Raw genomic sequence first — 13,199 nt, forward strand, 5'->3', positions numbered from 1 at the left:
ACCATAGTATAGTGTAAAAACATGAAATAAACACTACTACTAATAGAAAGGCTGAGATAGGAGAAGCATGATTTCAAGACCCTCATGTTGTACACAGCAAGACACTGTCCCGAACAAACAAGCTGACAGTGTATATAGATTGTACAATGTTGGACCTATTTCTCCAATTACCAAATTAGAGAGAGCATTGGATGACCATCCACAAATTTCCAATTCCTCATATTATTGGATTTCAATTGATTAGGATATATTGGTAATATTAATTTTCAAATTAATATATTAAGGAAAAGTAATTGTCCATTCCTGTTTTTTTTTGTTGTTGTTGTAAAAGGTGGAATTAGGTTTGTGTGGATTTGTTGAAAGATTACCTTCTTGCTTCTTCTAGGGTGTAGTTTTGCTCCTTATGTTGAAGTTTTCCATCTATTCTCCTTTGTAGGGCTGGATTTGTGGAAAGATATTGTGTAAATTTTGTTTTTTCATGGAATATCTTGTTTTCTCCATCTATGGTAATTGAAAGTTTTGCTGGGTATAGTAGTCTGGGCTGGCATTTGTGTTCTTGTAGGGTCTGTATGACATCTGCCCATGATCTTCTAGCTTTCATAGTCTCTGGTAAGAAATCTGTTGTAATTCTGATAGGCCTGCCTTTATATGTTACTTGACTTTTTTCCCTTACTGCTTTTAAAATTCGTTCTTGGTTTAGTGCATTTGCAAACCAAACTCTTATATACATAAAATAAAATCACTTTTAAAAAGAGGTTCAAGATTGTTCTTGGTTACTTAGTGAGTTGGAGTCTAGCCAGGGCTATTTGAGATTACATCCCCCAAATAAACAACTTTGTGTGTGTGTGTGTGTGTGTGTGTGTGTGTGTGTGTGTGTGTGTGTGACACATACTGGGAAATTGGCTCTGTCAAGATGAAGTTGTCTAATTCCTTCCTAGCCACCAGCTGTCAGACACTTATTGAAGTGAATGATGAATGTGAACTTTGCACTTTCTAAGAGAAATACATAGCCATAGAAGTAGCTGTTGATTCTCTGGGCGAAGAGTGGGAGGGTTATGTGGTCCAGATCAGTGGTGGGAATGACAAGGTTTTTCCATGTCTTGATCTGTTACCTGCTTGGATTTGAGCTTCTGTCAAGGACATACAAGAGTCTAGATAGCCAGTGTCATTATTTGTTTGTCGAGTAAGTATATTGATTTGTACATAGAGTAAAATGGAAATTTAGGTGAGGATGGGATGAATTCTAGCTTGTGTTGATAAATGAAATTTTATATTTACTTGCACCTAGAATAAAAATAATAGTAAGTAGAAAGGTGGGTAGAAGATCCTAGGCCAAAGGACCCTTTATAGGAACAAACGTTTGATAATACAAAAGTACAGGGTACTTGAGAAAATTTGAGTTGTCCTAAAAAGGGCAGTTGAAGCAATGAAAAAATTCTGATCTTGTTGACGCCGCAATTTTATGTGATAACATGGGAGAGAATACAAATCAACCCTGCTGTATATTGCTGAGGTTTCGGGTTAATGCTGACTAGTGGCTTCTTAAGGAAGGTACAAGATGTGCAGATGGTGTGGATATGATTAGGATTCAATGGCAGAGAAATATCAGCCAGTGCAGCCAAGCAGTGCCTATTAGATTTGGACATATAATCAGAATAAAGATCTGCTGAGACTCAAGGTTTCTGAGGAATGTTGCTCACATGGGAGCCCAGCCCGGTAAATACATGCCACTATCCCCCATATCAGTTTTACTTGAGCAGTGCAAGATCTGGCCTCTGCAGGAGAAGCCACGTTTATTCCAAATTATCAGTAGTTCAGTATTACATAGTACCATTCACTTGATCACTTATAACATTCCCCAAATGTGCAGTACAAATGTGCCTACATGACTTATTATATGTAGTCTTTACAACTTATCTAACAAGATTCAACCTGATCAAAGTCCTGGACTTCAACCCATATCTTTCTTTCTTTTTTATTCAAATTATGTCCTTTTATTTTTGAAATAATTGGTTTTATTATTTTTCAATTTGTGTGTGTGTGCACGTGCATGTGCGTGTGCATGTGTGTGTGTGTGTGTGTACATGTCTGCAGTGCTACAGGAGTCCGACGAGTCTGGTTCCCTGGGGCTATCATTTCAAATGGCTGTGAGGTGCCTGCTGGAAACCAAATTTTGGTTCTCTGCAAGGGTAGGATACATCCTTAACCACCGAACCAACCTTTCAGCCCCCTGATGTATGAGAATAGCCTTACATGACCCTTGTGAGCACTTAGCAAATATTAGCTATGCAGCTACATTTGCTCTTGGTTCTTGTCTTTCTGTGCTCCTCCGAATAACAGCCTTCACCTGATGCTTATTCATTCACAATCAGGCAGCCAGGTTTCCCTTGACAGTGAGTGTTCCTCTTCATCTTTATTTTTTGCTGAAGAGCCTGCCTCCTATCCCATGCTAGTGACGCTGCCAATTGAATGTCCAAGTTTAAGTTGTGTAGTTAGTCTTCTCAGTGATTTCTTTAACTGTGCATTCTCTGGTCCTCCCCCAGTCTCCCTTTTCTGCCAAATGGCGCCAGCAGTCAGTGAGTTATTGAAGCCGGAAACTTGGCTGCCAACCTGTTAATTTCACTTCCAAAATATATATATGTTCTGTTCACTTGTCTGGTTATCTCCACTGATGTCTGCCCAGTAAAACATTTGATTTGGGGGTAATAGTTCCTACGTGAATTTTCTGCTACTTGGTCTATTCTGCATACATCAGCCCGAGTGCGCCATATGAACTATAACTTGAATCATTACACTCCTCAGCTTAACATCTTTTGATGGCTGCCCGTTGTACTTTGGATAAATCTTTTCAAATTCTGGAAGCTGGCTCTTGCTTATCTGCTCCTTCTGTCAGGATACTGAGGTCACACCAGCTTTCTGTCAGATCTAGGGATAGATATACACAGTTCTGTTCTGCGTCGGGGACTTTGATTTATACTTAGAATCCTCTTGATGAGGATTAGCTTTTCGTTGTTTATATCTTGATTAAATTTTACTGCTTTCAAGACACCTTCTAAGGCAGCTGTTTCTGGTCACTTAATAATGGGGCATTTTTCCTTCTCTTTAAAGTAATTATTTACTGTTGGATGTCTGGCCTTTTGGCATTGTAACATGGCATGCCCATCCACAAATGTGTTAGACTTGCCTGCACAGTTACCTTGGGATACATGAGACGTGTGTGTGTGTGTGTGTGTGTGTGTGTGTGTGTGTGTGTGTGTGTGTTTGAGAAAAAGAGAGGGAGGAAGGGAGAGAGAGAAATTTCTTATTCTATGTCTTCTGTACATGAAGGTGAACTTCATGAATCCACAACATTGTCTAGTTTTGATTATATTGTAACTACTGGTGCCCAATAAACAATTCTCTATAAATGATTGTTTGAAGAATAAATGATGAAAGTTTGGAGAGATGACTCTGGTAAAATGGCGGGCATAGTGCTCGCTACCACAACTGTGGCCTGCTCCAATGCTCCACACCGCTGGGTACCAGGTGGTGGGAAAGGAAGGGATTTGCCAAGGGATTGGAGAGGATGACACACATCCTGCCAGAGTTCCTATACTCTGGGCCTCGGACTCCGGTGTCTGTCTGTGCTCTCTGTTCTGCCTGCTGGGTGGGCATCTCAATCCCATTCTGGGCGAGGAGCAGAGGGAGACAGCTGTGGGGATAGGGGCGGAGGTCCTTGGCCTCTGGGAGATTCTAGCCCCTGAGGATCACAGGCAATGCTGGATACCACGGAGGAGCCGAGAATGAATTGGAAACCCCAGAGCAGCTCAGTCCACTCTGAGGCCAAAGGGAGAGAGGGGGCAGGGGAAGGAAGTGGCTACCGGTTTGTTAGGTGCAGTCTAACGGCTGCAAACCCTGGGCCAACATGGCATGTCTAGTTGAAAAAGGAGGTAATGCATGGTTGTAAGATGTTTTATTATAGAAAGGAGAGAGAAGAGATAGGAAAAGTAGAGGCCGGCCATGGCCACATGGAGAGAGGGAGAAGGGAGGAGGAGAAAGTAAAGATAGGAAGAGTAAGAGGCTGAGGGAAGAGAGAAGAAGAAGAAGAAGAAGGACAAGGAGAAGGAGGAGAAGGAAGAGGAGGAGGAGGAGGAGGAGGAGGAGGAGGAAGAGGAGGAGGAGGAGGAGGAGGAGAAGAAGAAGAGGAGGAGGAGAGGGGAGGGCTGGGCTACCTGTCTGTGGGGTGGGGCATACCTGGCTGTGGTCGACTGACTGGGGGTGGTGCCCAGCCAGAATGCTGGGAGCTTGGATCATTGTCTACGTGATAGATAGCACAGGCTAATGGAGCTGGAGGACATCTATGTCTGGGAACGTGTCTCCACTGTTCTGTCCCTTGTGGAATCTTTCACTGGGTCTCTGGAAGTTAATACTCAACCAAAACATAGACTGCTTTTCACGGCCCAACAGTTAAGAACATGGACTGCTCTTGCAGAGGACCAGAGTTTTATTCCCATCACCCATGTCAAATGGCAGCTTACAACCTTCTGTAACCCTAGCTCCAGGAAATCGATCACCTCTTTCCTCCACAGGCATCTACATGCACATATGCACGCACACACACACACACACACACACACACACACACAATTTAAAAATAAGTCTATACATTTTAAAAGAATAAATGGTTAAAAAATCTACCACCTAACTGAGACTGTGGAATCCAGTATTTATCCTTCTCCTCATTCTACCTAGGAACATTACAATTTCCCAAGTTCAGACAGAACCTGAAGTGGCAGTATGAGAACTATACCACAAGAATCAGCATATCACTCTCCTTGTAGTGAAACACCAAGACCAGGAGTTAACAGAACTGTATCTGAATCTGCTACAGTGTTGGAGAGTATTGCCTAACCTCTCCGATCCTCATTTCCTACATGTGAGGAAACAAGAGCCATGTTGCATCCCTGATACCTGGAACATACAGATACCAAAAAGTATGATCATATAATGAATAAAACCACAACATCACCTTGGGCCTTTTAATAGGACAAAACAATATACACATGTAGGTTTTTTTTTGTTTGTTTGCTTGTTTTTTGTATAGCATATGCTTGCTAAGGTTCTCCTGGAAGAACTTGCAACCAGGCAAAACAACAGTCTCTATTCAAAGCAATGCTGATGAAGGACAGAATTGGAGGACTTCCATTTTGTGATTTCAGTATTTGCTCCAATGCTGTTAACCATCAAGATAAGTACAGTGCTGGCATGAAGTAGACATTCAGACAACAGAAGACTGTTAAGAAGTACACCCTGACATGGATGATCTTTTGAAGTTGCCCAGACAGTTCAATGGAGAATGATGGTATTTGCGGTAGATGATGTCAGGATATCCATGTTCAAAAGATAAAGTGGAAATGATGCATGATGGGACAAACCTGTAATCAGGAGCTACCAGTTGACTTGAGTCCTTGGAACCCTTATTAGGGACAGTGAGGAACTGAAGAAAGGACAAACACATGTATAGAAAAGTGAGGGGGGCCGTCCCAGAAAAGTTGGGGTCAGGTAGGAGTGAGCACTCTGTCGAGGCACACCTACGACCGTCAGCAACCCAGAACCTCAGCATGTTCATTAGGTACAGCACAGGGGGAGGTATTAGCTAATTTTGGTAGAAGGTCCCTGTAGCTGAACAGTATCAGGCTGTGAATGTTCAAGGGGAGGAAGAAGTTGTAGTTGCTCGTCTTTCCATACACTGGTCATTCATTTGTACTGCATTCAGATTCCTGAGGAAAGCTTTACCATCCCTTTTGTATCTCTCCAGGTAAGGCTTTGCCATTCCCATGGGCAGAGGTGTTAGAGTCCCTGACATGGTCATACACGTGTTAACAACACACATTCACTCTAGACTTCACTCATTTAAGCGTTCCCTACAGGTATGAAGACTGCAAGTTTGAGGCCCACTTGAGCTACCTAGCAAGAATTTTGTTTTAAAAGACTGAAAAATAGTGTTTGGGGGAAACGACGTTGGCTGCAGAAAGATGGCAGGCTACTCATTACTTTGTCCCTTGTGTTTTGAAAAGCTTGGGTGATTTTTGTGATGCATCAAGGAAGCAATTGATGCATTCTCTGTTACAACTTTCATGAAGTGGGACTCACAGGTGATGCAAAGGTGACTTGTCTCCACAGAGTGGGGAGATATCACCTGTTGACTTGTGGCTGCATTCTTGTCTGCAATTCAAGAGGTGTAAGTTGTTCCAGGCCTTGCTCAAACATACAGTGTACCTTGCCTGGGAGAGGTCTAGGTCCCTACAGAGACCGTGGTCTTGTCTAGTCACAATGTTGTTTGACAAGGGCTCTTTCTAGTTAGCATTGAAGGTTCACTCAGATACAGCAACCTCTTAAAAACAAAAATCCTGCCTGGTGGTGGTGGCGCACACCTTTAATCCCAGCACTTGGGAGGCAGAGGCAGGCAGATTTCTGAGTTCGAGGCCAGCCTGGTCTACAGAGTGAGTTCCAGGGCAGCCAAGGCTACACAGAGAAACCCTGTCTCAAAACAAAATAAAACAAAACAAAAACAAAAAAAACCCAAAAATCCTAGTAAATACCTCTGAGATGGATGTTCACAATGTACCAACAGAGCTGAAAGTAGTTATGCTAGTCTGTTATCATTTAAATTCACCAAGGGCTTAAACTCACTAAGGAGAACTCAGAAGAAAGTGACCTATGATCACTTCAACCAAGGAAATCCAGAATCAAGGTGGATAAAAACAGTAACTATACAACCCGGGGATTAAGCAGATTAAAGAATAAACCTGACTAAAACAAAAGACTATGCCCATGGCAGAAAAATAAAAATGAAACAATCCTTCCTGTGGAAATCAATCCAGGTAACACAAAGAATCAAATGTTGAGGGTGGAAGTAGAGATCTGGCAGAGAGCACAGAAGAAAACTCTCATTATCCCAGAGCAGAAGAATGTTTCATAAAACAAGCACTGGTCACACAAAGGAGACTTCATGACTGCACAATGCAGAGCTTCAACAGAGGCAAAAACACAAAGTGAAAAGGAGCCAGAGTGTAAAATATCTCACTGTGAAAACAAGCCATTAAAATGTGGCAAACATACTTAAACAAGTACTTTTAAGATGAGGACATGGGACAAGAGATGTAGCTCAGTAGGAGAGTGCTGGCTGGGTAAGGATGAAATTCCATCAGCACAAATTATCTGACGCTCAAGGAGTGGAACCAAAAAAACCTAGTAAGTTAGTGATAAACACTCAAAACTTGAGGGAAATTACAACGTTTTAGAATGTGGAGGTACAGAGATGGAGAAGGAACCTTATCAACTGCTGGTACAAGGAAGACTTGCTCAGTAGCATTGTGAACAGTTGAACATTGCTTCTGAAAATTAAACACATCTGTCGAAAATTTAATGTCTGGGTATATATGCTGAAGAATGTTGCACATGTGCATGGAAATATGTGCATAGATGTCTCCTGTAATATTCTAAGTCATATCCCATAAGAGTAGTGTAGCTAAACCAGTGTTTATAAACAGACAGGAGATACAACAAGGAGAAGAAAAGAAATGTCACATTTTAATAAGAAACAGCACCAAAAATATAGTTCCATACACAGCTAGGAAACATGAAGATGACACTACTGTAGTTTAGGTCATCAAATAGAGGCACTGAAACATAGTGAAAGGCAAAGAATGTATGTATCACTGTGTCTACAGCCAGAAGTACATGGCATTTGTGACTATGGACAATTTCATGAGTGAAAACAATTCTGTTTACTATTTTTTAATTGAATAGCTGTGTGTGTGTATGTGTGTTCACAAGGAATGGTGTACACATGGAGGTCAAAGGACAACTTACATGAGTTTGTTCTCTGCTTCTGCCACGTAAGTCCCAGGAATTAAATTCAGGTTGTCAGCTTTGGCTGCAAGTGCTTTATGTGCTGAGCCACTTCAGCTTCTTAGTCTATTCCTTACTTACTTGGGTATTCCTCAATGGGTCTTCATTAAACTTTGCAAATGGATGCTTCATGCCACCTCTGTAGCTAACTTGGAAGAAACGAAACTATAAACATTCAAATAGAAGAATTTATTTAACATCATAAAACTGTGCTTAGCACACCATAAGTGCTCAATAAAAATTAGTTGTTCTACTAATAGGTGTGGTGGTACATACCTAGTATTGGGTGGCTGAGTACAAGGCCAGCTTGAACTACATAGAAAAACCTGCTTCAAAATAAAGCCATGTTAGCAGCTAACTAACTAACTAAACAGCGGAATCTGTACTTTAACCACATATAACATTTAACTCAGTGACTAGAGATAGAGTTCAATGTAGACTGTGAGCCCGGCACACACAGGGCCCATGTTCTATCCCCAGGACTGCACATAATAATTCAAAAAGGATCCAAAACCTAAACAGCTATACCTAGAAGCTCTTAGGAGAAAAAAAATGGATGAAATATTCTGTGTTTAACAACGGTACTAGTCTAAGGACTGTGTAATTTTCAGAACTTCTCAAATTACAGTTAGTTGATAGATGTTGAGGATCTCTCGTTAGGGCTGGCTTTCAAGCATGCCACCCCAAACTTAACTGGAATGAAGAAGCTGAGGTGTATGAGTGAGAGATCCAACAAATAACAGGGTTTGGAAGTCCCATCAGTGTTGGAATCAGTCCTTGACTCTGTACTTCAGTCCTCTGAGTTGGAATTTGCAGCTGTTTATCTCAGAAACGAAAGCACCAAATATACTTTTTTTAAACTTAGAATTTCTCTCCTCTAGTACTTTTTAGGATCTTAGGAACATGGCAATTACATGTTTACCTTTTCAAGTGTGTCTTCTGCTTGGCTTAACCTCTTTGTCATCAATAATGAATCCTTAGTTGACTGACAGGGTGTCTTCTAGTTTTAAATCTCTAGCACAAGAGAATTGATAATTTCTCTTTAAAAAAAAAAAAGACTAAAAAAATAGTTTCAAAGAGTGAGTTGATAGAAGTGAAAGGTGCTCCTGGACTTGTGACTGATGTCGTCTCTCTTTGCTTTGTTCTATCTCTCTTTGTCTTTGAATTTGAAAGTGTTCTGGTTCTCAGAGATGGTCCTTTGGAAAAGACAAGGGAGTGTCCTGGTGTGGCTTCTTGTTAGTGACTCGGGCAATGCTGCCACCAAGTGGACAAAAGGGAACCTTCTGGAAGAGATGACAAATAAAAGGACTGTTTTGATGCTTTCTTCATTTAAATGCCCTTGACTTTTTGTGTTTGACACAGTGAGTAGATTGTGTAATAAAGAATATGTTTGGGTTGAATGGAATTTAACAAACATTCTCAAGAGTGCATTGTTTTCTGGATGCTGGAATGATGCATCAGAGCTGGTATTTGAAAACAGGTCTCTCAAATAAAAAAGTAAATGTTACATAACTGTGAGGCTTGCAGGGGCTTTTATCCTTTTTTTTTTTTCAATTTGATTTTTAAATCAAATTGAAATTTGATTGGGAGCAGAAATGGGGTTGGAGAATTGGCTCAGTGCATAAGATCACTGGCTGCACTTCCAGAGGACCAAGGTTCAATTCCTAACACCCACATGGCAGCTCACAACTGTGTGTAACTATAGTTCCAGAGGATCTGGCACCCTCACACAGACATACATATAGGCAAAACAGCAGTGCACAGAAAATAAATAAATCTTTAAAAATCAGAGATAAAGTTGAGAATTACACTGTTAACTATAAACGTGTAAAATAATTATAACACAAAAGGAAGGAAACCAAGGGAGCAATGGAAAAGGGCTGGGTTGCCTTGTCACTGTAGGATAGTAATAACAGAAAAGACATCTTATTGTTTGATACCAAAGAGGAGCCACTAATAGACCCAAATGTCTAAAATCAGACACTCAGTTGAATTGTTTTCCATTTATCCTCTGCAGTCAGAGCATTTGATGTCTGCCTTCTTTATGACCCGTCCAGCAGTGATTTTATTACTTCTATGGGACAATTACCTTGTCATATGACTTTTTGCAAGTGAAGAATGTGACAAGTAAACTAATAATTGGCCTACATTGGTTGAATCACATTGATGAACATTGATGAAGATAGAGCCATTGAGTGTTTGAGTCCAGGAAGTTTCAGTAGGACAATAAAACTCTTGCAGAGCTACATTATGAATCTTCTGTTGAATCAGGTATGGTGGTTCATGCCTTTAATCCCAGCACTCTGGAGGCAAAAGCAGGTGGAGGGGTCTCTGTGAGTTCGAGGCCAGCCTGGTCTAGAGTGAGTTCCAGGACAGCCAGGGCTACAAAGAGAAGCCTTGTCTTAAAAAAACAAAACAAAACAAAAAGAATGTTCTGTTAGGCCTCATTGCCTGTCCAGTGCTCCCCTGTCCTTTTGGAGAAAAATGGTTAAGGTAATTTCATGTGTGTGATACTGCAAGGTCCCAGCTAGTACGGTTACACCAGGTGTAAAGTGGTGAACAGGAAGAATTAATGAACATGGCTACTCCATATCTTGGAATGGAGTTTTAAAGAGAAAGCATTGGAGAAAGTTAGATTTTCTCAATAGAAAGTCTTCTGTTCCACTGAGAAACAACCTGAAGCATTTTTTAAAATCTGGATTTATTTTTTTTATTTTTAATTATGTGTATATGTTATGTCTATGTGTGGGTATGTGCATATGAGTACAGGTGCCTACAGAACCCAAAAGAGATTGTTGACCCCCCTGGATCTGGAGTTACAGGCTTTTTTTGTGAGCCATCCAACATGAGTCCTGGGAACTAAAGTTGGTCCTCTATTAGAGAAGTAGGTGCTCTTGACCACTGCTTACTCACTGTTCTGTTGCTGTGAAGAGACAACATGGCCAAGACAACTCTTGATTACATCCTGATTCACAGGCAGGGCAACACTGGGCCTACTTCGGGCTTCTGAAACCACAAGGCCCACATCCAGAGGCACACTTCCTCGAACAAGGCCACACCTCTTAATCTTTCTCAAACAGCACCACTCCCTAATGACTAAGCATTCAAACACACAGGCCTCTAGGTGCCATTCTTATTCCAACTCCAACCACAGGGCAGCCCTTCCAGCACTGCAACCCAAACATTCTTGACCCTGAATAGTTTACCACTCAGTCCATATTGCAATGTTAGGTTTCGTTCTCTACTTCAAAATCTTTAGTTTAAAAAGAGAGAACATTTTCTTATTTTTTAACCTTTCATTTTTTTAAATTTTATCATATTCTTTAAAATTCATAAAATATTGTAACAATAAAAATGAGTATTATCAGAGTTGTTTGGTCTAAAACAACAATCAATTGAACAGACTTATATAGATGCTTATCTACAGCAATATTGAAATATATATGTTTTTCTCAATATAAATTTTAAATAAATCCAAACATTAACTATGATATTTTAAAATAATATATCATATTAGTTTTTTTAAATGATCATAAATAAAGTCTTTTTGTTTGTTTGTTCGTTTGTTTTGTTTTTAGTAGAGTTTAAAATCTTGGCTCTTACTGTGGTACAAGCTCAAAATGAGAACAATTTTTAGACATTGGCTTTCATTGTAATAAGGCTGTTCTTCAATGACCCTCACATCACCAAGGACTTTATCTCCATAGTAGCTAAGCTAAGAGTTGACAGTTCTGCTGCTCCAAGGAATTAAATGTAGGCACGATTGTTGGATACAGATTTCCTGCTATAGTCAAAGCTATTTGACTTGAGTGATTGTCTTCATTCTCAGCTCTTAGGGAGCAGGCTACATTCATTTAAGAAATGGTATGTGTATTAAGATGGTCTATCCATGAAGTCATTCACCAACTGTTTCAATGAACAATGGTTCTGCTTGGAGGGTGGCACAGACATTAGGTGAGGGTAAGAATATGGTTCATAGGCTGTGATGATTTTGAAAAGCATTCATCTCAGAAAAAGAGTAACTTATAAAGTCCTCTTCTTCAAAATTGATACAATAATTATAAATATAAAGCAAAGCATTCAGTCTCACTCTTTGTTGTTCTCTTACAAGCCACCTCCCAAATTGATTGTCTACATTTCTTTTGGCTGTATAAATAATTTTGAAATATGTAAGCTGTTCTGAAAACCATAGTATAGTGTAAAAACATGAAATAAACAATCCTACTAATAGAGAGGCTGAGATAGGAGAAGCATGATTTCAAGACCATTATGTGGTACACAGCAAGACACTGTCATGTCCAAACAAGCAGAAAGTATATATGGATTGTACAATATTTGACCTATTTCTCCAATTATCAAATTAGAGAGACCACTGAATGACAGCCAACAAATTTTCTAATTTCTTATATTTTTGAACTGCAATCGATTAGGATACATTGGTAATATTAATTTTTATATTAAAAGATATTAAGGAAAAGTAATTCTTCCTGTTATTTTTGTTGTTAGAGGTGGAATTATGTTTGTGTGGGTTTGTTGAAAGATTACTTTCTTGCTTCTTCTAGGGTGTAGTTTTGCTCCTTATGTTGGCGTTTTCCATCTATTTATCCTTTGTAGGGCTAGATTTATGGGAAGATATTGTGTAAATTTGATTTTGTTGTGGAATATCTTGTTTTCTCCATCTATGGTAATTGAGAGTTTTGCTGGGTATAGTAGCCTGGGCTGGCATTTGTGTTCTCTTAGGGTCTGTATGACATCTGCCCAGGATCTTCTAGCTTTCATAGTCTCTGATGAGAGAAGTCTGGTGTAATTCTGATAGGCCTCCCTTTATATGCTACTTGACCTTTTTCCTTTACTGCTTTTAAAATTCTTTCTTTGTTTAGTGCATTTGGTGTTTTTATTATTATATGACCGGAGGAATTTCTTTTCTGGTCCAGTCTATTTGGAGTTCTGTAGGCTTCTTGTATGTTCATGGGCATCTCTTTCTTTAAGTTAGGGAAGTTTTCTTCTATAGTTTTGTTGAAGATATTTACTGGCCCTTTAAGTTGGGAATCTTCACTCTCTTTTATACCTGTTATCCTTAGGTTTGGACTTCTCAATGGATCCTGTATTTCCTGGATGTTTTGGGTTAGGAGCTTTTTGCTTTTTGCATTTTCTTTGACTGTTGTGTCAATATTTTCTATGGTTTCTTTTGCCCCTGAGATTTTCTCTCCTATCTCTTGTATTCTGTTGGTTATGCTTACATCTATGACTCCTGATCTCTTTCCTAGGTTTTGCATCTCCAGGGTTGTCTCCCTTTGTGATTTCTT

General features: G+C 39.9%; 1 pseudogene; it reads right to left on the reverse strand.

Moving 5' to 3' along the window:
• LOC116101352 overlaps positions 1 to 13,199 on the reverse strand; it is a 59,899-nt pseudogene that overhangs the window by 29,166 nt on the left and 17,534 nt on the right.

The sequence above is a fragment of the Mastomys coucha genome, unplaced genomic scaffold (genome assembly GCF_008632895.1).
Source record: "Mastomys coucha isolate ucsf_1 unplaced genomic scaffold, UCSF_Mcou_1 pScaffold21, whole genome shotgun sequence".
Taxonomy (NCBI): domain Eukaryota; kingdom Metazoa; phylum Chordata; class Mammalia; order Rodentia; family Muridae; genus Mastomys; species Mastomys coucha.